The 24829-nt window shown below is 35.7% G+C and overlaps 1 pseudogene; it reads left to right on the top strand.

The window, feature by feature from the left end:
* Positions 1-4379: 4379 nt before the first annotated feature.
* The window catches only part of LOC150021347 (GTP-binding protein Rheb pseudogene), an 89750-nt pseudogene continuing 69300 nt past the window's right edge, over positions 4380-24829 (top strand).

Genomic DNA, 24829 nt, shown 5'->3' with positions numbered 1-24829 from the left:
ATGGCTTTCTCACTTTGCTCAAATTATTTAGAAGTTTTAAATAAAATAGAAAAATGTAAAAAGCCAATCCACCTTTATTAGCATGATATTTAAAAGCCTACCATAGCTACCAGATACTATTGTCAAAAAGCTTTGTGTCTTCTGTTTCACTATAAATCATCAATGTGATGCATCTTTGGTCAGTATGTAGCACAAAATAAGTGCAGCCTGATTATATGATTAAAAAAATGGTCATGGGTTAATTATGTAATGTGTTGATGTTGTGATTCTCATTCACACACGAAAAATAAACTGTCCTCCTGAAAATGTGATAGAAAATCTTTGTACCGTAACTTCAAGACCAGGTTGTTAAAAAGTATATTTTTGGTTTGGATTCCAGCTAACCATAGCTTAAATAAAAAGCATATCGAGCCAAATTTCTTTACTTTCCAAGTTATTCTGAACCATTTACTTATTTCATATTCAGTTATTTAACTATAAGGACCTTTATTGCAATGGAGATAAGCAATTTATTTTCTAGATATAAAGTAAATGCATTCTTTTGCATACCTCAATTATGTTTGTTTTTCTGTATCTTTATAATTTTGATTCAGAAAATCCTTTAACGCAGTACAATGCTGCAACCAGATAGTTTATAGGTACATAACAACATAACAGTGCCAAAATATTTTAAAAGTAGAAGTAAAATGAATCTCATAATCATTATGGCAACCACTTTTCTGATATTAAAATGTTCAGCCACATTTAGAAAACCAAGCTTTTAGGACTTTCCTGGCATCTCTTTCTGTTGGAATTAATAAAAGTTGGTGTGAAGTTCTCCAGACTAAACTAATTATAAAAGGCAAAAGAAAAATTTATAAATGCAAGACATGACCTGATCTTAAGAAACCACTTAAACTCATGGCAATTAAACTTAGTATCTGAATTTGTGCTCCCTCAACTTACAACTAACCAAAGCTCATATATAAAATTTCAAACTGCCAGTGCACTTACTCATATTTTTAAAAATAATGTCACCTTATACTGACTGATCTCTTGTTGCTTTTTTTATGGTTATTTATTTAGAATTTTAATTTTCAAAGCATTTGAAACATTGTCTCAATTAGACGTGTATATACTTATATATCTGTACTAAATAGGTTGAGACATGCGTAAAACAAACTCCCCCTGTATCTCTTAATGTTCTGGGTCTCTTGAATCTGATTGATCCATATTAATAAACATGTTTTTAAAGTTGACTTCACCTACATTATCCCTATGCTTCATTCCCCATCTATCAACCACAAGATTTAGTTTCATAAGTATATAAGTACATATCCACATGAGTAATAATTACATCATAGATCTTACTATTTTAAAAAATAAATAGTAATCATTTTTGATGAACTATAATCTAAGAACAAAAAAAACCAACAAAATGTATAGTGACAATATTTTTAAACAACTCCTAATGATTCTTCATTAAATGTCAAATTAATTTTATTTGATGATCATAGTGATGGTGGTAGTAATAGTAGTAGTTTAATAATTTAATGTAGAGAAAAGAAAGATGAAAGTAGAAGAAGAGTGAAGAAAACAAGAAGTAGGAGGAGAGGAGAATAAGAGAAAAAAAGAAAGGAAAATGCATACTTTCTTAGCAAGTTATCTACACACATCTCTGTCTTCAGTCTGTTCCCAGGGAACCTGATTTAAAACAATTGTAAATTAAGTGATTGAATTTTGGACTTCTTATAAAAATCAAAAATTTTAAGATTGTATCATTAGGAATACAAAGGACAAAATGAACACATGTAAAATCTCAAATCGAATTAATATTTTCTGCTAATACTGGCCTGAATGTTTTAGAGCTAAATGTGTTTGTGCATTTCACTGGCTCAGAGTTAGAGAGGAGGTTGTTAGTTTTTATTATTATAAAATACAAAGCCTAAACATTATAAAAATAATATACTTGGAAATTGAGAGTAATGAAAACTTGGCAATAATTATATGGCATCAATAAGTTTTAATTACCTATACTAATATGTAAAAATAAATTATTTTTAAAAATTATATGTGACATATATATACAGAAATGACTAGATCTTTGTTCACACAATTAAGTGCACCATAACATTTACATGAAGCTTTACTACACATACTTCAATAAGAAAAGAAATGAAAGTGAACTTGCCTATGTATGAAGATAGAAACATTGAAAATTTTTATCTTCTCAATTTCCAATTTTGAAGTTTTTATAAAACTTTTAGCAAACATATTCAAAACATTATTCATATTTACATTGGGTATTGTCTATAACAATTATTTGTATATACATAGTTCTGTATTTTTTATTAAGAAACTTGGTGTGATATGATTCAAACAAATTTCTCATTAGCCAGAAGTGACAAGAGATGAGATCCTTTTCTTTTTTTTTAATATTCACCAAAAGGCATTTTTTTATTGCTTTGAGACAGAGAGATGGGGGGTGGTGGTGGGGGAAGAAGGACATCAATGTGAAAAGAGATATAGATTGATTGCCTTCTCATACACACCCGACAGGGACTTAACCACGCAACCAGAAATCAAACCTGCAACCCTTCTGTTTAGAGGAGGACAACCCAACCAATGAAGCCACACTAGCCAGGGCTGGATTTTAATTTTTACTAGAATTTTATAAGGAGAGTAAGCATACAAAATTATTTACCCAATATAATAAGAAAATTCAGGCATAAAAGTGGACTTTAAACACAGCTTTATTTGGAACTCAAGGTATATCATCAAGACAGTATTTTGTTATACCCCTTATCTCTGCTTCCCTGACCCCCATTCCCACCACTTTGACCTAAGTCTCAAGAGAACTGTTTTTATTCAGTAGCAAAAGTGGTGATAAGCAATGTTGGGGACCCCTGGGAAAGTATTGCGACTTGGAGCCCTGAGCAGGCCAGGCGAAGGAAACAAAGCTTGTAAGATCTGACCGGAAAACCAGGAAAGCTGGGTGCATACATGCCTCAATGCTATAGCCAGTGGGTCCCAGTGGAAATCAGGCCATGAGAAAATACTGTCCTTCGAAGCTTGCCCTGTTCTTTTACCTCACTTGATCACTTTATTGTATCAGCAGCATATGTTTTAATTTTAACTCAAAATGAACTCACCCTCCCTATTTCACAGCCATCTGAAGTTTTTGTGTCCAGCACACCCTGACCTGAGGGAGATCTCAATGTTCCTTCAATTGTTATCCCTGAACAATATCTGTTTTCTGTGCTCAGCACTGTTTAACATTGATTGACGAGCTTTGTGTGCATGCTACATGCCCTTAAGCTTGCTGCACTCAATAAAAGACTTTTGGAGGACAGCAATTGAGGCACTTGTTTCTCAGACATTTGCCGGCCTTCCCTCCCCTAGCACAAGCTGCCTGGGAAGTCTTCATTTCATCTGCAACACCAGGGGATCTCTGCGTATTAGGGGCCCCCAACAACACAGCACCAAACATAGTCTATTGGGTAGGCAATTCTGTTAAAAAGTGTTTTCCTATGTTCTCAATATAAATGCATGTATAATTTTATTGGCTCAGAAGGTGACATAAAGATCTAATCACTATATCAGAGAGGATGTATGTACCTAACCTAACTTCAACCACATGCATTAAGAGAAGGGAGAAGCTCTATAATCATGAGTAATTGATAGTATATAGATAAAGCAAAAAATGTTCTTTGATAGTATCAGACCTAGGATGTAACCAGGTTGAAGTCCTATCTTAAGTTATGGCACAATAGATTGTTCTCACATATTGAAGAAATTAATTGAAAACCAAGCAGAAATCAGAAAGGAGAAATCCAGAAAATGGAAGAAAACAATCAAGTAAATTGACTACCTAAGTTGGTATGTTTAGTTTTACCATGAAAATGTGCAGTTAAGTGAATCTGACAAGACTGAAGCAGTTCTTTTTTTAAACTTCTGAAATGACTCTCCTTATCAGCTCTCTTAATCTTTAACTTTTTATCTTTATGTACATCAATGTTAACTGTAACTTAAGTATTTTCAAACTTATAACATTTGTAACAGATTGAGATAATTCATTTTATAATATAGATAACATAATAAATTGTTTATTCACATGAATTATTTTATTTATCAGTCTTTTTATTTATTTAGCCAATACACACTTATTAATTGATTACCAGGTGTTGGTAACTACACTATTCTTGATAATATTTGCAGGATATTTTTTCTTGAAACATTTCTCAAAAAATACTAAAAAACTTTGACGCTGGATACAAAATAACTTTGTCAGCTGTGAGCTAGTGGAAAAATACATACAGATCTCTCTGTTCAGTTTTCGGTGCATAGACTTGAAACCCTTATAATTTTCTGGATGATAGGAGTGGTTTTGTTCTCCTGAGATGACTCTGGCTGCATTCCTGGATGGCTCCTGGACGGGGGCTGGTCACCAGAAAGACCGCGCTATCATTAGAAGCTTGGAATTTTCAGCCCTACCTCCCATTCTCTTGAGAAGGGAGAGGGCTGAGAATGGAAGTAATGATCTATCACGTCTGTATGATAAAGCCTCCATAACAGCCCTGATTGTGTGGGATTTAGTGAGCTTCCTAGTGGATAAATGTTTGGAGAGCATGGAAGCTCCTGTACCTTTCCCACACACCTTGTGCTACTCATCTATTTCATCTGGATGTTCAACTCTATCCTTTATCATATCTTTTCTTATAATAAACCAGTGAAAGTAAGTAAAATGTTTCTCTAAGCTCTGTGAGCTGCTCTAGCAAATTAATCAAACCTGAGGACAGAGCTGTTGAAAGTCCAGGTGAGAACCTGGGCTTGCAACTGGCATTTGAAGTGGAGGTGGAAGGCAGTATTGTAGGGCTGAACCCTTCATCTGTGGTATCTAACATTATCTCCAGAGAGGTAGTGTTATAATTGGATTAAATTACAGGACACCCAGCTGATATCATAGGGAACTGTGTGTGTGGAAAAGCTTCACATATTTGAGGACTTGAAATAAAGTGTTTTATGTGAGTAGTAAAAGAGATTCACGAGGAAGAAACACAGACTAGGAAAGAACTGGGTTTTTCCCTACAGAGAAAAAAACAAACAAAAACAAAACAGAACTGAGTTTTTCCAGATTCATCCATAATTTCTGTGTTTAAACAAATTTAAAACTTCTTCATCTTCTTGGAAAATAAAAGAGTTGTCTTTGGATATCGCACAGAACACTTGAACTGCAAATCAATAAGTACAATTTTCACCATTTGGACTTGTATCTTAGAAAAGTCATTTGATTTTTCAGCCTCCTTAACAGTGGAGCTGGATATATGGATATAAAGGTGCATTATCTCTTTATTCTTTAATTTTCTAAAATAGACTCATGTATTTACCTCAGTTCCTATGTTTTTACTGTTTTCTGCCTTGTTCTGTTCCTCAAAATTACATATTCTAAAGATAATTTCTTATGAGTCAAGTCAGCCTTAATCATTAAAAGAATCTTCAGATCAGTAGCCCTGGTTGCTCACTCAATTACTTAAAACAAAATGATACTTCATGAATGTGAATTCAGTGTCTCATCTGCTGATCCTGTGCTTTCCATTGAACCATTTTTTTCTCTAATTTTTCTTCCCAAGCAAAAGTCTGACCCAATAGACTTGCGTTGGTTATTAGATTATTTGATGAAGAAAGAAAATATTTAAAGGTGGAATATTCATTATGTTATTATAGACCCCCAAAACTATGATAACCACTCTAAATATATTATCGTGTGTAATTTTTCTATAACTTTTAAATGTAAGTTGTAGGTTAAAAAAAAAAAAAGTTTGAATATTGCAAAATTTACCACGTGTCATGTTAAAAACTCAGATGTACCTAACTGAAATCTATACTCTTTCTTCAAACCTTGTTAACTTCCAAAATCAGATCTTTTATACTAACTCTTCGTCCCCATCATTGACCTGATAGTTACATTTTCTCTCCTTAGTTTCATTTGTTGACCACTAGAGGTCTCTTCACTTTCTGGAAAACCAAAAGCCTGCATCTAAATCTTTCCTCCCTGACACCTGATCATTTTGCTCTATTCTCAACAGTGCAAAAGCATGTGGCGACTTGGCTCTATTCTCCTATCTGTAGTTCTTCTAACTCCAAATTATCACTCTTCCTATGGGCTCCCTGTCCATGACCGTACATCCTGAATTTACTTTCTAAATCTGAGCTCTACCTAGCTAGCTATGGTCTTCGGATCCTGGAATCAGCAGCCATTTCTAAGGCTTTTCTGTGAAGATTTCTCCAGTTCTCAAATAAAATGTTTGCAAACAAGTCTTTGCCTCTCTAGGGGCATTGTTATTCTTTCCTTCTAATTTTCAAGGTGTAGGCAGTCTCCCCAAACATAACCAGATTCAGTACGATGATCTACAAACCCAGAAAATAGTTGACTTAGAAAATATTTTGTTTTAGACATTATTTCTTTAGTTATCAACATAATCCTATATTTTTATTATCATTTGTTAATTTTTTTTTCTCTTTCTGGGATTATTTGTTTGCCCAGCAGACAGTGAGAAAGATATCTCCAAGTTAAAAATAAATAAATAAATGCATAGTATACAAATACCATGCTTAAAAAATGAAGTGGCTTTAGTGATTTTATTCACACTGACTCCTTTTATTTTCTTAGCATTGTTTTATGACCTGCGATTTAATTGTAAGTAAAATATATAAATATGTTATTATTTATTCATATTACCTTTGTCTTATTTTAAACATATGAACATTACTTGATTGTGTGTGCATTATTCTAATTTGCAATAACAATCATATTATTGGAGAAGTAGAGACCAAGTGTTAAGAAATGTTCTTCTTGGGAAAGTGGAACAATATGTGATAACTAAATTGTTAAAGTTGTATCTTTCTCTAACTTCCAATTTTCTGCATTGGAAATAATTTTCTTTAAAATCAGAAAAAATATATAATAATGTTTCAATATGAAAATCAGAATACACAATAGAAAGTATGTTTTTTATAGAATAACATTATAATATATAGTAATGTTTATGATTAAATAACCATCATTATGTAGCAAAAACTTTTAATCTGCATAATACATGCTAATAAAAGAGAAAAGAACAAAAATATTTGAGCTATCTTAATAGATGACAGTGAGAAATTATGTAGCTTTGCAAAGAAAGTTTATCTTCACTAAGGAGTGATTCCTTATTCCATGCCTCTTTGATGATTCCTATGGAATTTTTTTTCATTTTAAAATGAGTTGATTTTTAAAATACTTTTCAATAACCTAAAGTTCATGGAACACCACAGACTAAATCAAAGGATGACTTTCATCCCACTATCCCATAAATACAGGAGACATTTATTTTATGGCACACTGGTGATTATATATTGAGCAAGGCATGCTGAATCTTGCAGAATTAAAGATCATTGTAGAAGAGCATGAATGTGAAAGTACATAAAATGTTCACAGAACCTAAATATGGCATGGCCCTCAGGTTTAATATAACAAATACAGTTTTGTTGCTGAAGCAAAGGCTTCTGGTTTGCATAAAAGCCATCTCATATCACAAGAATTCTAGATTTTCAATGAGGAGAGAGGTTGATTTGCATAAAGTGAACCTTGGTTGCTGATGGGATTTAAGAGTACATAGAGAGATATCTAATGATTACTTTGAATTATTCTTTCCCACCCTAGGAAGAAACGGGGAGTTACAGATTTTAATATCTACATGAGTATTTTTTTAAATCCATAAATCTAAATTTGCTCAATGAAACCCTTAGGTGATAAGAAAAGAAAATGCCAGCATTCTGAGAATTTAAAGAGCAGGAGGAACAGGAATAGTAAACAAAATAGACTGAACAATAGTTTTTTTGTCAGTGGTGTCTGAAAATCCAAGGACAAAATTTCAGGGACATAGGTCAACAGTATTTTATAGGCAAAGTGAATATAAACTGTTATCATTCCACACATATGAGTATGCTATGTATTTGCTGTTCAATCAACATTAATAATTTATATTTTACATTAAATACTATTCTAGTGGAAATAATCCAAAGTCATAATCAATATATATTTTATATAAAAATTTACCCCAGAATGTTAGAGGTTCTAAGGGCCTTCTTAGTATCCTTATGGAAAAGTATCATAACTCGCATTTACATATAAGATAATTTATCACCTAGAAATACAACCCAAACCTTATATCTTACTACCAGAGACTGTCCTTGATTAGAACTGGAGTTCAGAATGAATCTTCCAGTGTTATTAGTCTTGAAGCTAATTGTATTATTGTGGAGCTCTGGGACAGAAACCATGCAGGAACTCCAGGAGTGCCAGAAGATTGTACAGGGATCAAAAAGGTGTATGCCAGATGATAATTTTTCAGGATCAAATTAAATCTCATATATATGTATATATATGTATATACACATATTTTAAAACTAAATTGTACATATAAATAGCAAAATGCAAAGTTATCTAAATACAAGTTTGTTTTGACTAGCATAAACTAGAAAAAATGTATAATTTCTAATAAAAACTAAATAACATATGTTTTGCTCAGCCTTGCAGCTAAGTTAGAGGCAGTCTACATACATTTATAATACTATTAATGTTAAATACTGATGAATATAAGAATTTGGAAAATGTAATATGTAAGAAACGTTCATATAATGAATGTTCCTTGCTTTATTTTTCATTATTCTACTGATGTACTTAGGAAATTAATGTATAATTCTGTTGAACTTAATTGTAGCCTTGGCTCAACTATGGTTACTAAAATAGAAATATATTGGGTGGTACAACCAAGAGTTTATGTCCTTGAATATCAGAAGTAATAAACCAAAGAGAACTATCAAAAGGAAAGAAGATATTGATTTTAATAATCTTTCTTCTTTTTGAGATCTATAATAAAAATCAAAGCTTTTTCTCCCCCTTCCTGTTTCACTCTTAGAAGAAAAGCAATTAATATGGGAAGATTAACAAACCTTGGAGGTTTCGTGAAGAAAAAATAAAGTTGAAAAGTAGAAAAAGGTATGAAAAAAGTACATCTATATATATATATATATATATATATATATATATATATATATATATATACAGTTTCAAGGGCATGTATTTTCTTTTAGAGTGTTATTTATATTGATTATTTCATGCATTATTTTATGTATTCATTTACTAGTCACTTATTAAGATTCTTTTACTATTTAAGTTGCTCTCAATTGTTCTCTAAACTCAGAGACCTGGTGGGAAACTTATCATATATGTCATTGAAAGGTGTATACCATTTTCCATCACTTTTGTGTGACAGGCATTGCTTGTCACAGGACCACATCCCTTTCAGATGTTAAGAACCCTATCTCTATGTTAGACATACGCACATTAGATTGGGGAAGATGAAACAGTGGTTACCACATAATTCACAGGGCTTCACTGCTTCAGCAACATACATGGACAGAGCATTGGATGAAAGGGCTCTGTGATGTAAAAGCAGGTGTTTGCAGATGTCTTACACCAGTCAAAAGTAAAAACAACATGTGTTATTTCAACATAGGCTACAGACATGTTCACTGTAACAGAAAGATAGGATCTGCTCCCACCAGCTCAGAAACTATGCTGCTCCGGGACCTCGGGATTGGTATCCTTGTCGGAGCTGGCTCTATCCCCTCTATGGGCCACTCTGGACCTGTTCTTCCTCTAGGGCTTAACCCACTCTTCTTTCCCTTGCACTTCCAAATAACCCTAATCCCTTGGAGACAAGGTACATGCAATGCATTTCCTCTGCTTTCTATTCAATCTGTTGTTATGGTATCTCCTAGCTATTCTGTTTCCTTTGAGATTGCTCTTTTTCCTGGGGAAAATGAAATAGCTTTTACAAATTCCATTGCATTTTCAAAATGTATTTCTAATGTTAATAAAGATGATACAGTGCTAAATATTTATTATTTCTTTATTTTTCACTTCCCTATAAAATAATTCTGTCTCTCTGGGGAAACAATGTGGGTGCATTCGAACAATGAGAGCTCCAGTAATTTACCTTGGAGGGCATTTGGAATGTGTGTTAAGTGGCTTTAAGTGCCAAAATTACTATGTCTTTTATCTTCACTTAGTGAGTGAGAGTAAGGAATTCTAGAAATCCTGAAGTGTGAACCACAGAAACAAGAATAATTGTCCCAACCAAAATAGCACCCTTGGGGAAGTATTGAAAGAGAAGAGACTGCTTATAGGAGTTGTAATAAAGGAACACACAGCAGTAAATATTTTTTAGTATTTCCCTACCTATCATAGTAATTCTAGTATAATGTAGAAAACTATAGATGTTATTTTAGATATGATAATTTGTAAATATTAAAAGAGGGAGAAATTTACCTACTCCATCTAAAGAATAGTGAAACAACTCATGGGAAGTATACATTTAAAACTGCTCTTGGTAAATAGAGGGTATTCTTATTATTCTGTACTAGGTCAATGATGAGAAACAGTGAACATGCCTTCTAAACAGAGATCAAGCACAGGGCTGATTGTAGGTGCTCTGTAATTTCTTTAAACTACATGCATAAACTAATAAAATATTATTAAGAATAACTTCTGGTGTATACGTATACAAATGAAATGCTTTGAGGTTTATAATATAAGACATTAAAATATGTAGCATGATATTCTGGAGAGCTGTTTCTCTTTTTAATCACCCACTTACTTTTCTTGCAATAAAATGTAATGCTGTAATTTTCTGTTACTGTTGAAATTTTTCTTTTTATTTCTCCTCTTTGCATTTGTGCTCTGTAAGAGAAGATAATCCAGCTCTTTTTATTGAGATTAGCTTCCAGGTATTGAACAAACTGTTAATTATTTAATTCACTGTTCCTCATTTACTCTCACATGTTTAAATAACATTAAAATAATTCAATAGCATAAGTTAGTTTTGGAGTTGGCCAGAACATAGCTGCAGCAATTAAATAACCATTTAGAATCATTAAAATATAAGTGATGTGCCAAATGCACTTTAAGGAAAAACTATTAGTAACTCAATTGTCAAGCAAACAATACATTCTTTAGAAGGTAGAATGTGAAAAGAGTTTTTGCTTCTTTTTAGACCAAAAAACAACAACAACAACTTTTTATCTGGTTATGGTTTCTTTTCACACTGAATTGTTAATGTTCTTAATTATATTATCTTATTTTAACACACTTGAGCAAATACAGGGAAAGAGAATAACAGAAAAAGTCTATACTTTAGTTCCTGTATCACCATCAAAAGCAAGAAAAACTGAAAAGAAGCAAAAACTTACAATGTTGATGGAAAAAATAACAACATGGAGATGGAGAAGCAGATATCTACTGAGCATCGGGGTTCTTGTTCTGGCTCAGTGACTGCAATCTTGACCCCATTTTTCTCTTTTGTAAAATTACATTTGACTAGAGAATGAATTAAGAACTATAAAACTCAAACTTTATGGTTTCATATTTTAATCAACTATAACTAACTAAAAAGAACTCTAGTCTTACCTCATGGTAAGCTGGGTTTTCTGGAAAATAATAGCAGTTATCTATGAAATAATACACAAATTAAGTTTACTTCCTCTTTCTGCCACTTTATTACCTCATGATTTGAAAATCACGTGGGTTTTATTAGAATTGTGTTTACATGCTCATTTACTCTCAATGGACTGAATAGATTGCAAGTTTCTTTTTTTATCTTTACCTGAGGACATTTTTTCATTGCTTTTAGAGAGAGAGAAAGGGAGAGAGAATTATATTGATGCAAAGAGAGAAGCACTGATTGGTTGCCTCCCATCCATGTTTGGACTGGGGATCATACATGCCTAGACTAGGAATTGAACCCTCAACCTAGGTATGTGCCCTGATTAGGCATTAAAACCACAACTATCCATTACATGACAATGCTCCATCCAAGCCACACTAGCCAGGGCTAGACTGTAAGTTTCCTAAGTTCAAAGAGATAATCAGCTTCTAATGTCCTGTGTCTAGCACAATGGCGTATAATAACTGCGCAATCAAAATAAACTGGACTAATATTTATAGAAACTACAATAAGCCACAGGTAAAAATAAAAACTTTATCAGGTAGGGAACTTGAATATTTCTAATATTGACCAAAGTTTGTATAGAATAATGGTAACTCATATCAGCTGTAACATGGAATCTCTGCTTCTATAATATTTGCTGATGTGCTTTATTTTGTTTAGGTTTTTTAAAAAATAATTCAGCATTTATTTTGTCAGTAGTTCCAGAACACTGTTGAATGACTGAGATCAAGATAAGTATGGTTAAGCTAAAGAGAAAGATACTACATCCACAGAGACATTAAGCTTTCAGATTGATCACACCCCTTGGAAGACAGGAAAATGGCAGAGTATCTGGCAATGGTTTAGTTTGAATCCATTTCCATAATACATAGACATTTGTTTAGACAACTTGTTTTGTCCTTGTAATTCCCCTAAACCAAAATTATGTATCAAAAGAAGTTTGTTACAGCACAACATATTGTAAAGCTTGCTTTCAAATTTTGATAATTGTAGGACTGATTTTCAGCTCATGTATTATCTACCATAGCAATGCTCATTAACAGTTTCCCAAAAATGAAAGTAGAGCTGGCAGACTGTTCACATGTAATTACATTTTTCTACCAAATGCACAAAATGTAGCTTTAAATATTTGCATGAATAAAGATTCAATTTTATTACTGTGTAAAATTTTATGACAAAAATTGTTTTGTTTTACCAATCTATTTCTTTTATTTAACTATAACTGACATATAACTTTATATGACTTACAGGTGTACAATGGAATTATTCAATATTTGGGTATATTACAAAATGATCAACATAAGTTTAGCTACATCCATCAACATACATAGCTACAATTATTTTCTTATGATGAGAATCTTCAAGATCCACCCCCCTAACAACTCTCAAATACACAATAAAATATTGACTATAGTCACCATGCTGTACATTATCTCCGTGACTTATTTCCTTTATAACTGGAAATTTTCACCTCTTGATTTCCTCACACACTTTGCTAACTCTTCAAACTCCTCTCCTCTGGCAACAACCAATTTCTTTTAATTTCTAGAAGAAATTGGAAGAGAGTATTACTCATGTATGTTTTTCAAATAAGAGGAAGTAGCCCTGGATATAAACTAAAGACAACCTTCAAAATGGAAATGATAAAGCTAAGATTTTAAAGGCAAAAGTTCAAAAGTACTAATGATCAAAGAGATGGGTTACTAGGAGAAATGACTCCAAATCTGTATCATTTGATTTCTAATGGGCAGTAACAACTGGACTTTTCAATGGTTGGCTGACTCAGTGGTCAGCAAGTAGGACTGTGATATAAGAATAATGGGTAACATATAATCAGACATTAGTCAATATCCTAGTTCTGGTTCACACTTGTAGAATAAATACTTTTAGGTTATATATCAACAGAAGTCAAACATCACAGGAAGACTTTATTCTGCAGGCAGTTTCCAAGTTCAAGGAGCAAAGCCATTCTTTGTAAGCAGCCTCAGAGTTCAACCTGCAAAAATCCAAATGTTGAACCACAAATTATGATATTAAAGTTTTTATAAGTTCTCATCTGCATCCATGAGTTTTGTTTTGTTTTTGTTTTTTAGATTTCACACATAAGTGAACTATAGATTTGTCTCTGCCTGATTAATTTTACTTAGCATAATACCCTAAAGGCCCATCCCTATTGTTGCAAATGGCAAGTTTTTTTTTGTGTGTGTGGCTAAATAGTATTCCATTGTGTATATATGTAGCACATCTTCTTTATATAATCATCCATCAGTGGTCACTTAGGTTGTTTCCATATCTTGGCTATAGTAAATAATGCTAAAATAAACATAGGGGTGCCTATATCTTTTTAAATTCATGTTTTTATTTTACTCCAATAAGTACCCAGAAGCAGAATTACTGAATCATATGGTTGTTTTATTTATAACTATCGAGGAGCCTCCAACCTGTTTTCTATAGTGAGTGCACTAATTTACCATCCCACAAACAATGCACAACATCTTTTTTCTTCAAGTTTCACCAACACTTATTTTTCTTGTGTTTTTGATATTAGCCCTTCTGATAGATGTGGTGTTATCTCATTGTGATCATGATTTGCATTTCCTTAATGATTTATGTTGTTGAGCATCTTTTTATGTGCTTGTTGATCATCTGTATGTTTTCTTCAGAAAAAAATGTTTATTTGGATTTTCTCCTTTGGGGGGGTTTAAAAATATTTGTTTTTCTTTTCTTTTTTTTATTTTTTGTATATTTTATTGATTATGTTATTACAATAGCTCCATTTTTCCCCTTTTCCCCCCTCACCCAGTAGCCCCTTCCCCCAGTAATCCCACCCCCCTTAGTTCATGTCCACAGGTCGTGCATACAAGTTCTTTGGCTTCACCCTTTCCTATATACTTCTTTTTAAAAAAGTAATTAATTATTTTTTATAACAATAAAAATAACAACTCCCCCTCTCAGACTTAAGACCTTTTATAATCTTAAAGAGGACAATGGGTGACAGTTTCGTGCTCCTCTAGCTGCTTCAAGCTGAACATGGTCGTCGTCCTACCTACCCTTGGGTCCAGAAATCCCTAATAAGAGTGGGGGTGTGAGGGGAAGGGTGGCCTTCCCACATGGGGAAGGATTGTGCAGACTCCAGGTCGGTTGGCTGTCCCCAGACCATGGTGTGCTTGGTTTAAAAGGCTGGCATCCTTGTTGTATTCTGGGGGCAACAGATTTGGCAACAGGGTCAAAAGGCATCATTCAATCCCTAACCACTAGATGACAAAAGGCAGGGATTAATTTTTCAATGTCCCACATTAGGGGAGAAAAAAAAAAGGCTTCTTTGGAGAAAGGTGTGCAAGGCATCTCACACTTGTCCAAAGCTCTTTTCCCCACTATACTTAGTTTGGGCTGAGAGGAATATTTTAGGTTTCCCCACTCTCAGACTTCTGGGCCCTTTCTGTCCAAGCCTTTAGGATAGAAAAGAAAAACCAGTTTTAAAGCGAAGCCTACAGACCACCCCATGCTTCACCAACACAGCTACTTAGTTCAGCCAAACCGTTGAGTCTCAGGAGGCAGCAATGCAGGCAGGATAAAATGAGGCATATTTGTACAGACAATCACTTAGCTAATGAAATCATAGGCTTATGCCCTTTGAAAACAGAAAACACATGTTAATTTATGCAACATAACCCACAAACCGGTATCTATATCTGAAAGACTGTCTTATTGGAAAGACATCCAGTTGCAAGGCATTTGACATTCTTCTTGCCTGTAAATTAAGCATCTTTGATGATGCCACAGACCTAGTTTAACTTACAAGTAAAAACAAACTTTAAATGAAAAGAAACTTTAAAAAGTTAGCTGCACTACTTTATAGTCTACCACTGAGCATTGTGGTTTTCCCTGAATTGCAAATTTTCTCCTTAAGATTACCCTGCTTGCCATTAAAGAGACCCCATTAGGTCCAGTTTTAATTTATCATGTTCATTTGCATAAACACAACAAGAGCAGTAAATGATCACATATGAACTTTAAGTCTGCTTTGCTGGGTACTTACACAAGGAACTTTCAGGGTGACTTTCAGTGTGCCATTCAGGGCATAGGAGCTGAACCACACACCTGGCATTCAGCCTTGCCTGTAAACACCTGTGTTTTCCAAGTTCTTGTGGCTTTTCATTGTGCCTTAAGGTCCCTTTTAGTCATCTTTTAGGAATACAACCTTCGTTCCTTCCCTGGAAAGATTGCCATGGACTGCACAACCAACCAAGGTACCAGGCCTTTTTTCTCATGGGCTTTTATTACCTTTGAAAGTCAATCCCAGTTCCTCAGGGCTTTTTGGTAACAACCAGAGCCCAAGCATGTCTCCTTTAGGTATGACATTCTACTCAAAGTCATGCTCAACAAAACCTCTATTAACAATTGGTCTTATTAGTTCTATGCAAAGAACACTATGTCATTATTTAGTACTTCAGAATGCCAAACTATAAAGGGATCAGGTTAGGAGAAAAATATACAATGTGAAGGAAAATCCTTGTCCTTCTAATATTCACTAAAATTGCATTTCCATACTTTACACTTTCTTTTGTTCACTTTCCTACATGTGAGGTTCTTTTTTTAGTTTGTTTGTTTTTCAATTACAGTTGTCCCACTTTTTTCTCTATTACTTCCCCACACCCTGCTCACCCCTTCTCCCACAGTCAGTCCCCATCCAGCTCTCCATTGTCCATGGGTCATTTATACATATTTTTTTTACTAGATCCTCCCCTTCTTACTCTCTTCTCTCCCTCTCCCCTCCCCTCTTGTCATTGTTAGTCTATTCCTTGTTTACATACCTCTGATTCAATTTTGCTCATTTGTTTGTGTTTTCATTAGTCTCCTGTAATAGGTGATAGCATAAGGGTTTTTTTTTTTTTTTTTTTTCGTTGCCTGGTTTATTTCGCTAAGCATAATTCTCTCTAGTTCCACCCATGTTGTTGCAAATGGTAGAAGTTCCTTCTTTCTTTCTACTACATAGTACTCCATTTTGTAAACGTACCACATATTTTTGATACACTCCTCTACAGACAGGCCCCTAGGCTATTTCCAGCACTTGGTTATTATAAACAGCGCTGCTATGGACATAAGGGTGCATAAGTTCTTCAGAATTGGAGTTTCAGTATTCTTTGGGTATAGTCTTAGCGGTAGAAATGCTGGTTCAAAAGGAAGTTCCATTTATATTTTTTTTATAAAATTCCACACTGTTTTCCACAGTGGCTGCACCAGTCTGCATTCCCACCAGCAAAGCACCAGGGTTCCCATTTCTCCGCATCCTCTCCAGCACAAGTTGTTTGTTGATTTGTTGATGATGGCCGTTCTGACTGGTAAGAGGTGATATCTCAATCTGTTTTTTATTTGCATCTCTCTGATGGCTAGTGATGTTGAGCATCCTTTCATATGTCTATGGACACTCTGTATGTCCTCCTTGGAGAACTGTTTGTTCAGATCCTTTGCCCATTTCTTAATTGGGTTGTCTGTCTTCTTGGTGTTGACTTGTATAAGTTCTTTAAATATTTTGAAGATCAATCCCTTGTCTGAGATATCATTGGCAAATATATTTTGCCACATGATTGGTTCCCTTTTCATCTTGCTGAGGTTTTCTTTTGCTGAGCAGAAACTCTTTAATTTGATATAGTCCCATTTGTTTTTTTCTTTCCTTTATTTCCCTTGCCTTAGGAGATATATCAGTGAAAATGTTGCTACATGGGATATCTGAAATATTCCTGCCTATATTTTCCTCTAGGACTTTTATGGTGTCATGGCTTACATTTAAGCCTTTGATCCATCTTGAGTTTGTTCTGGTGTATGATGTAATTTTTTGGTCTAGTTTCATTTTTTTGCATATCCCTGTCCAGTTCTCCCAACACCATTTGTTGAAGAGGTTCTTTTCACTCCATTTGATGTTCCTTCCCCCTTTGTCAACTTTTAGTTAACTGTCTAGACCTGGATTTATTTCTGGGATCTCTATTCTGTTCCATTGATCTATATGTCTGTTCCTATGCCAGCACCAGACTTTTTCTGATTACCATGGCTTGTAGTATACTTTGATATCAGATATTGTGATTCCCCCTACTGTGTTCTTCTTCCTCAAGATTGTATAGCTCTTCAGCCTCTTTTTTTGGTTCCATATAAATTTTTGAAGTATTTGTTCTAGGTCTGTGAAATATGTCAGTGGTATTTAAGTAGGAATTGCATTGAATCTATAAATTGCTTTAGGTAGTATGGACATGTTAATGATGTTGATTCTTCCTATCCATGAACATGGTATATGCTTCCATTTATTTGTATCTTCCTTAATTTCTTTCTTCAGTGTTGTAGAGTGTTCTGAATACAGGTCTTTTACCTCATTGGTTAAGTTTATTCCTAGGTATTTTATTTTTCTTGTTGCTATGGTAAAAGAAAATTTTTTTCTAGTTTCTACCTCTGATATTTTGTTGTTGGTGTACAGAAATGTCTTGGATTTCTGAATATTGACTTTGTACCCTGCTATTTTGCCAAGTTCACTTATTAAGTCGAGTAGTTTTTTTAGTGGAGTCTATAGGGTTTTCTATGTACACTATCATGTCGTTTGCAAATAATGACAGTTTTACTTTCTCTTTTCCAGTTTGGATGCCTTTTATTTTATTATTTTTTTATTTCTCTTTCATGTCTAATTGCTGTGGCTAGAACTTCCAAGACTATGTTGAATAGAATTGGAGAGAGTGGACATCCTTATCTTGTTCCTGACCTCAGAGGGAATGCTTTCAGTTTTTGTCCATTGAGTATGGTGTTGGCTTCAGGTTTCTTTTATATGTTCTTTATTATGTTGAGGTATGCTCCCTCTATTCCCATTTTGCTGAGAGTTTTCATCATAAATGGGTGTTGTACTTTATCAAATGATTTTTCTGCATCTATTGATATTATGATGTGGTTTTTGTCTCATTTTGTTCATGTGGTGTATTACATTTATTGATTTGCGAATACTAAACCATCCTTGCATTCCTGGGATAAATCCCACTTGATTGTGGTGTATAATCTTTCTAATGTGTTGCTGGATCTGGTTTGCCAATATTTTGTTTAGGATTTTAGCATTTATGTTCATCAGTGATATTGGCCTGTAGTTTTCTTTCTTTGTTGTGTCTTGGCCTGGTTTTTGAATTAGGGTAATACTGGCTTCATAGAAAGGGTTTGGGAGTCTTTCCTCTTCTTGGATTTTTTGGAATAGTCTGAGAGGGATAGGAGTTAGTTCTTTCCTCCATATTTTGTAAAAGTTATTTGTAAAGCCATCATTCCAGGGCTTTTGTGTGCCAGTAGTTTTTTTATTACTACTTCAATTTCACTAGTTGTTATTGTTCTGTTCAGGCTTTCTTCTTTTTTTTAATTCAGTTTTGGAATATTATATGTTTTCAGGAATTTTTCCTTTTTATCTAGGCTATAAATTTCTTGTGATACAGTTGTTTTAATAATTTACTACAATTTTTTGTATTTCTGTGGTATCAGTTGTGATTTCTCTTCTTTAATTTCTGATTTTATTTATTTGGGTTCTCTCTTTCTCTCTTTGATGAGCTTGATTAAAGGCTTGTCAATTTTGTTTACCTTTTCAAAGAACCAGCTCCTACTTTTGTTGATTTTTTGAATTGTTAGTTTAGTCTCTATGCCATTTAATTTTGCTCTGATCTTGATGATTTCCTTCCTTCTACTTGATCTGGGCTTTGCTTGTTGTTCTTTCTCTAGTTCTTGTAGCTGTAGGGTTAAATTTTTTATTAGAGATTCTTCTAGCTTTTTTAAGTAGACCTGTATTGCTATGAACTTTCCTCTCAGGACTGCTTTTGTTGTATCCCATAGGTTTGGGGTTGTTGTGTGTTCATTATCATTAGTTTCCAGAAACTTTTTGATTTCTTCCTTGATGTCATTGTTAACCCATTCATTATTTAATAGCATGTTATTCATTCTCCATGAGTTTGAATGTCTTGAGTTTTTTTCTGGAGGTTGATTTCCAATTTTAAGCCATTGTGTTCTGAAAAGATGCTTGATATAATTTCAATTTTCTTGAATTTGTTAAGGCTTGTTTTGTGTCCTACCATGTGGTCTATCTTTGAAAATGTCCCATGTGCAGTTGAGAGGAATGTATATTTAGCTTCCTTGTGGTGAAAACTTCTATATATATCTACCAAGTCCATTTGATCTAGAGTGTTGTTCAGTGCCTCAATATCTTTGGTGTTTCTTTGCCTCGAAGATCTGTCCATTGTTGACAATGGGGTGTTAAAGTCCCCTACTATGAGTGTGTTGCTGTCTATATCTTTCTTGGAGTCTTCAAAATTTTCCTTATATATTTGGTTGCTCCTAAGTTGGGTGCATATATGTTTACAAGTGTTATATCTTCTTGTTGGATTTTTCCCTTAAGTATTATGAAGTGACCTTCTTTGTCTCTTTATATGGACTTTGCTTTGAAATCTGTTTTGTCTGATATAAGTATTGCTATCCCGGCTTTGTTTTTCATGTCCATTTGCTTGAAATACTTTTCTCCATCCCTTTACTTTCAGTCTGTGTAGATCTTTTGTTCTAAGGTGGGTATTTGGTAGACAGCATATATGTGGGTCATTCTTTCTAATCCATTCAGCTACCCTATGTCTTTTAATTGGAGCATTTAATCCATTTACATTTAAGGTTATTACTGATAAGTACTTATTCATTGTCATTTTTCCCCTTTGTACTCGTGTTCTTCTCTGTCTCTCTCTGTTTCTTTATCTGGTTAAAGCAGACCCTTTAGCATCTCTAGCATCTCTTTTAGCCTTCTTTTGTCTTGGAAGCTCCTTATTTCACCCTCCATTTTGAATGAGACCTTTGCTGGGTATAGTATTCTATGTTGTAGGCCTTTGTTTTTCATTGCTTGGAATATTTTTTGCCATTCCCTTCTGGCTTGTAGTGTTTCTGCTGAGAAATCTGATGATAGCCTTATTGGGGCTCCCTTGTATGTTATTAGTTGTTTCTCTCTTGCTGCTTTTAGGATTCTCTCTTTGTCTTTAAATGTTGCCATTTTAATTACGATGTGTCTTCAGGTGGGCCTATTGGGATTCATCTTCTTTGGGACCCTCTGTGTTTCCTGGACTTGCATGACACTTTCTCTCCTCATGTGAGGGAAGTTTTCTGTCATTAGTTTTTCAAAGAGGTTTTCTATCCCTTGCTCTTCTTCTTCTCCTTCTGGAATTCCTATGATATGGATATTATTATGTTTCATGTTGTCCTGCAGCTGTCTTAGAACCTCTTCAGTCTTGTTCAGTCTTTTTTCATTTTGTTGCATTGTCTGGGAGGTTTTGTCTAAGTTGTCCTCCAGCTCCCTGATCCGATCTTCTGCTTCCTCTAGCCTGTTTTTAATTCCTTCTACTGTGTTCTTCAATTCAGAGATCGTATTCTTCATTTCTTTCTGGCTCTTATTGATAGCTTCTATGTCCTTTTTCATGCTCGTGTAATTCTCTGTAAGTTCATTGTAGTTTTTCTGGAGTTTCTTGTAGTTCCCCTGGAGTTCTTTGTAGTTTCCGCTGAGGTCATTCAGCTTCTCCATAATCCATGTTTTGAATTCCGCATCTGATATTTTGCTTCCCTCTATTTCATTTAGCCCTCTCTCGGGGGATTCTACCTTTCCTTTTGATGGGGGGTTGTTTCTCTGTCTCCCCATATTTGTGATTCCTGTTGTTTGTTGGTGCTTCTTAGAATGATCTGCTCTTCCTGGATCTGCCTCTGGTAGCTTCAGATCATGTACCAGACTGGCCCTAGGCAGCCTATTGGAGACTTCCAGGGATATACTGCCTTTGTCTGTCTTCTTTAGTTGTTAATCTACTCAATCTGTGATTAGCCGTCAGGCTTAAGGACCGTGGGTGTGGCAGCTTAATTCCTGTAGGCAGGGCTTTTATTTCCCCTTAGTATGATGCCACTTGGAGGGGAATGGTCTGTCTGCTGTACTGGGGCTGAGTCGGCACTGGCTGGTCATGGAAGGAGGTTAGTGTAGCTTTCACTTACTCCTCTGCCCTCTTGGTCTCCATCTGTGTTGTTCTTGATGTTATTTCTTTAATCTGTCTGGTTGTATTTCAGCTACTCTTTGGTGGATCTTCTTCTCTGGTTAGTTGATTGAGAGTCACTCTGCCCACCTTGTCTTGAGATCTTTTGTGGAGGTGCTGCTAAAACATAATCACACAACCCAGGCAAGAAATCCACACCCTCCAATATCTCCCCCAACTACAATCCACTATAGGTTGCAAATGAGTCTGTATTAATATACTTGTGGAGATATTGGAACTCTTATTTTGTAGGAGAAACAGATAGGAGTTGTTTTAAATGAAGGAAGGGTAATTATTGAGCTGGAAGTTGGTAGAGTAATAATATTAGCAATTGGGATCAAGGTTATGTAAGACAGCAATTAACATTTACACTGTATGTTTGAAAAGGAGGAGAGGGTTACAGTGTGGAGTGAGAAAGTGGAAGTGTATAGTATTAGGATTATATAATTGGTATATGCTATATGTTTAGCGTGGAAGGGAGGATAGACACAACAGACATCCAGGCAGACAGACAGCCAGAAATTGAAGCAGAGGGCTGTGTAGGTTAGAAGGTAGGAAACAGATTGAGAAAGAATTTTTCAAGAATAAAAATGCAGAGTAGAAAATAGCAAGACAGGAAGGGAGAGAGGAAAGAGTGAGAGAAAGTAGAGAAGAGAAGGGTAGGAGAGAGAACGAAAGAAGAAGGGGAGGGAGAAGAGGGGGGACTGGATTAAAAATTTTTTTTAAATATATATATTATAGAAAAAGATTAGGAGATTAAAACATGATATAAAATTACTAGATAGAGAGAAAGAGAGAATATAGAGAGAGAGGAATAAGAGATTGGAGAGCAAGAGAATGGGGAGGGAAAGAACATGGAGGAGGGAAGGAAATCAAGAAGAAGAGGAGATGTTAGGGAGGGAAAGATTGAAATTGAAGAGTTGACAAAAGATTGGATGAAGGAGAGAAATATAAGAGGGAGAGAAAGAAGTGAGAGGATGGGGTGAAAATAGAGAAGGGTTAAGAAGGGAAGGGTGAAGGGGAGGGCAATAGATTAGAATTATAATTTAGATATTAAAAGATTAGAATATAAAGTGGAATAGGGAGAGAGAAAGAAAGAGAGAATATTTATAGGGAGAGAAGGAAAATAAGGGCAAGGGAGGAAAGAAAATGAATGTAGACTGAAGGGGGACAGAATAAAGAAATAAATTTAATAAAATTGAAAGTGCTTAGCACAGAGAAAGGAGAGAGAGAGAAAGGAAACGGAGGGATGATGAGGATAAGGGGGGAAGGGGATTAGAAGAAGCGAATAGGAAGGAAAGGGAGAGAACTTAAAATTAACAAAGAATAGGATGCAGGGGAGACATGCTAAGGGGAGAGAAGGGAGGGAAGAGGAGGGGAGAAAAGGAAAGAGAATAAGAAAGGATGGGAGGGGCAGTTAGAGAGAGAGTGAGAAATAAAAGAATGAGAAAATTTTAACTTAATTCAACTTTTAGGCACAGTCTCTGGGTATTTTTGGTTTGTTTGTTTTTTGTTTTTCCTTCCTTCCTTCCTGAGTCCACCCCTATTCAAAACTCCATGGGTTTCATATCTTTTCTGGTTGGTTGGCTGGCTGTGGGAGGGTTCTGCTTGATTCTGGGATTGCTAGTCTTTTATTCGCGGGCCTACTGCCGCTCTGCTGTGAGCTGCTTTTAGTTGTCCCCTCCTATGGCACCCTCAGCCCTCCTCAGGCTTGTCCAGCTACTCCTTTCCACTCTTGGTCCAGCCTGTGCTTGCCAGCAGTCCCCGCCCTGCCTCCAGTCATGTCTCTATTCCCAGGCTACAGCTTCTGCTCTCTTCCCTGTCTATATGCCGGCGCACCCTACCTCTCTCCCTGTCTGAAGACCGTCCCTTTGTTCTGCAGGACTCTGGCACAGTCGGTCAAAGCGCCGGGCCCAGTGGCACTTTCCTGCCCAGGACCTCTCCCCTAGTCTGGAGCTCTGCAGCAGGTTTCCCGCGTGGGCTCTTCTCCTTGTCCCAAAACTGTCTCTATTCCGAGCTACAGGTTCCGCTGGCTTCCCTGTCTATAGGCCTGTGCGCTCTATCTGTCTTCCCACCCCAGCACCGTCCCTTTGTTCTGCAGGATTCTAGTGTGGTCGGTCAGTGCAGCACTCTCCTACCCAGGAGCTCTCCCCCAGTCTGGAATTCTGCAGCAGCCTTTCCCTGTGGGCCCTTCTCCCCACCCTAAAACCGTTTCCATTCCAGAACCACCGCCTCCGCTCTCTTCCCTACTTACACATCCTACGTGCCCTATTTCTCTCCTAGCCCCAAACCTGCCTTTTGTTCTGTGGGATTCTAGCTTGATTGCTCAAAGCGCCGGGGGCATGCACTGCTCTCTTGCTCAGGAGCTCTCCCCCAGTCCGGAGTTCCGCAGCAGCTTTTCTGTGTGGCCGGTCTCCTTGCCCCAAAACTGTCCCTTTGTTCTGTAGGGCCCTAGCGCAAGTGCTGCGTGCGCCTGGAATGCTGAGCTTTCAGTCGGAGGTTGCATCTGAGGAGGTTTCCCTCTAGACTCAGATCACACAGTTTCTCCCAGTCCTGGTTGTTCACTGTTCTCTCACTCCTTTGGCTTTTTTCAGCCAAATCCTCTCCCTAACTCCCTACAAGAATTCACTTATTGATGTGCCCCTGGCACGGGGAGCCTCCAAGCAGCTCTTGGCTAGTGAGCTCTCCGGCTTGGTGCTGCAGACTCACCAGTCCCGGAATGACGGAATGACTCAGCCTGCAGTCCATGGTAAACCCCTCCGCCCCCCTCCGCGCTGCTCCCACACTCTTCTCCCTGTTCACATTATCGGAGATCCACACTCACTCAGTCACTCCTCTCCGCATTTGTTCCTGGAGTCTTTCAACAGGAGCAAACTGAGAACACTGTCCCTACTCCGCCGCCATCTTCCCTTCCCTTAAAATCTCTCGACTCAGCATGACTTTTGATTCTAAAACTTTCTGAAAGTAGAAGGAATCCATGTCTTTGAAAAAATCATAATCATAAATATTTTGACATACATCCAATGACAGCAGCTGATAATCTGATGATTTAACTGTAGACATCCTGATAATTTTTATAATTTTCTTATATTCCATTTCCTTAATGATGAATTTTGTGTGCCTAAATATTACAAAAACTATGTATATGCATATACACATATATAAGTATATGTATACATTTATTAAATGGAGATAGACATTTCACTGTGTATTTTACTAAAAATTAAATTATTTCTTAATTTTTAAATT

The sequence above is a fragment of the Furipterus horrens genome, unplaced genomic scaffold (assembly GCF_987537825.1).
Source record: "Furipterus horrens unplaced genomic scaffold, mFurHor1.1.pri manual_scaffold_1, whole genome shotgun sequence".
In the NCBI taxonomy this organism is placed as follows: domain Eukaryota; kingdom Metazoa; phylum Chordata; class Mammalia; order Chiroptera; family Furipteridae; genus Furipterus; species Furipterus horrens.
Note: the sequence above shows the minus strand (reverse complement) of the source record. Positions and strands in the feature narration are given on the sequence as shown.